The sequence below is a fragment of the Phyllostomus discolor genome, chromosome 1 (assembly GCF_004126475.2).
Source record: "Phyllostomus discolor isolate MPI-MPIP mPhyDis1 chromosome 1, mPhyDis1.pri.v3, whole genome shotgun sequence".
Classification (NCBI taxonomy): Eukaryota; Metazoa; Chordata; class Mammalia; order Chiroptera; family Phyllostomidae; genus Phyllostomus; species Phyllostomus discolor.
The window spans coordinates 207,063,331-207,065,416 of record NC_040903.2 but is presented as its reverse complement, the minus strand read 5'-3'; the positions used below and the strand labels follow the sequence as shown (position 1 = coordinate 207,065,416).

Below are 2,086 nucleotides of genomic sequence, written 5' to 3'. Positions count from 1 at the left end.
ACTGACCTGGTTTCTTCAAAGAACACAGTTAGAAGGGAAAAAGAAAAGAAGGAGGAGGAACTCATAGATTAATAGAGTTAGAGGCATATGAGCCAAACACAGAACGCTGTTCTTGTTTGCATCCTGTTTCAGACAAACCGGCTGAAAAAAGAATCTGTATTTGGCACAACTGGGGAGATTTGAATAGTGAACAGAGAGATCTCATATTACCAACATTTTGATCATTTTTCGATGATCTATCGCATTTTGGTTATGCTAGATAAAGGAGTTATTATATTTTGGAGATATAGCCTCCAGTAGTTTTAGGTGGCATAATAATACAATTAAGATTTGCTTTAAACGGCCCAGTGGCAGGCATGTTTGGAAACACAGAGGAAACTGGATGGGCCGTGTGCTGAGCACCGTTGAGGCTGGGTTTGGGGACGTGCAGGTTCATCATGCTGCTCTCATTGCCTTTACTATGTTTGAAAATGTCCACAATTCACTGTTTTATTTTTTTTAATGGGAAAGAATAGTAACCTCTTTGTGATAATTAAACCATACACTTATGGTTTGTACAGTTTTTTTTTGGTTCCAAATCTACGTCATTATTGGTTCCTTGGGGCTGCCATGACATATTACCACAAATTGGGTCAATAGATGACAGAAATGTATTTGCTCACAGTTCTGGAGTCTAGAAGTCCAAAATCCAGCAGGGCCGGATTAGATGCTCCCTCCAGGGTATCGAGTGGTTGCCTCCTGTATATGTCCAGACTGGGGAGTGTATGTACCCAGGCCAGGGATCAGACTCGCAGCCTGGGTATGTGCCTTGCCTGGGAACCAAACCGACAGCCTTTCTGTTATGGGCTGATGCTCGGACCAACTGGGCCACTCCAGCCAGGGCTGGATAAATAGTTTTTAAAATGGAAACAGTAATTCATGTTGAATACAGATATATTAAAAAACATGTAAACAAAATGCAACACTCTCCCTTGCTTCCCAACTCTCCTGTCTTCCAGGAGAATGACATTTTAGTTTATGTCCCTTCAGAATGGAAGTTTAAATATCATACATATATAATTAAAATCTTGGTAACCTGCTTTTTCTACTTAACAATGCATCGAGGATCTGTTTTCATGTTATTACATGTATATTGTAGTTTCATCATTATTTCTTAGGCTTTCGATCCATATTTTCAAATTGCCCCACCACTGACTTGCACCAGTTTGCATTCCCACCAGCAGCGCATGGCCATGCTCATTTCCATACATCTCTGGGAATCCTTTTCGTCTTTGCCAATCTGAGAGATGAAGAACAGCATCCCATTGCTGTTTCAGTTTGCATTTCTTGGATGGTAGTGAGGTAGCGCTTTGTTTTTGCATCTGATACTGCTTACCTGTAGCTCTTTATGACTGTGTATTCAAAAGTGTTAGCTCACGTTTTAAAAAGAAACAGCAGCTCTTTTCAACCTTGGCCCATCATAATGGCTCTCGCAAAGAAGGGTGGCGAGAAGAAGAAGGGCCATTACTGCCATCAACTGAGGTAGTAACCAGAGAGTACACCATCGACATCCACAAGCGCATCCATGGAGTGGGCTTCAAGAAGTGTGCCCCTTGGGCACTCAAAGAGATCCAGAAATTTGCCATGAAGGAGATGGGAACTCCAGATGTGTGCATTGACACCAGGCTCAACAAAGCTGTCTGGGCCAAAGGAATAAGGAATGTCCCATACCGTATTCGAGTGTGGTTGTCCAGAAAACGTAATGAGGATGAAGATTCACCAAACAAACTCTATACTTTGGTCACCTATGTACCTGTCACCACTTTCAAAAATCTATAAACAGTTAATGTGGATGAGAACTAACTGCTGATTGTCGAATACAGTTATAAAACTGCAAAAAAAATAAAACAACAAACCAGCTAAGGGAGAGTTGTGTACGCCACTCAGCACAGCATCGCAGCAGCCCTGCCACCCTCGCCCCTCTGCAGAATTCCATCCATGTCTTGAAGCTGTTTCCCTCCTGGGTTTGAGCACACAGTCTGGGCTTCACGTCCTCATTGGGAGTCTTTGTTATTTTCTTGTAAAATGTGGATCATAGAAAATTGTC

The 2,086-nt window shown here is 42.1% G+C and overlaps 1 pseudogene; it reads left to right on the top strand.

Moving 5' to 3' along the window:
- The first annotated feature begins 1,462 nt into the window (after positions 1–1,462).
- LOC114492995 lies at positions 1,463–1,868 on the top strand (annotated as a pseudogene).
- Positions 1,869–2,086: the final 218 nt, after the last annotated feature.